This window comes from Penaeus monodon, chromosome 15 (assembly GCF_015228065.2).
Source record: "Penaeus monodon isolate SGIC_2016 chromosome 15, NSTDA_Pmon_1, whole genome shotgun sequence".
Taxonomy (NCBI): domain Eukaryota; kingdom Metazoa; phylum Arthropoda; class Malacostraca; order Decapoda; family Penaeidae; genus Penaeus; species Penaeus monodon.
In genome coordinates this window covers 18104501-18104703 of record NC_051400.1, presented here as the reverse complement: position 1 = coordinate 18104703, position 203 = coordinate 18104501, and positions in this window count along the sequence as shown.

Genomic DNA, 203 nt, shown 5'->3' with positions numbered 1-203 from the left:
TAGCCATAATTTTTTAAAATGTAGCCGAGCGAAGTGAACAAAATTTTGAAAAATTAGTTATATACTGGAACTATATATGTGTAATTAGTAAAAAATAAAAAAAAGTGTGGCCCTTGCGGGGCTAACAGTTTAGGGGGGACAATTGCCCCCCCTGCCCCCTTCTCCCAAATGCGCCCCTCTCAGGGATACTGTTTTCGTGTCGT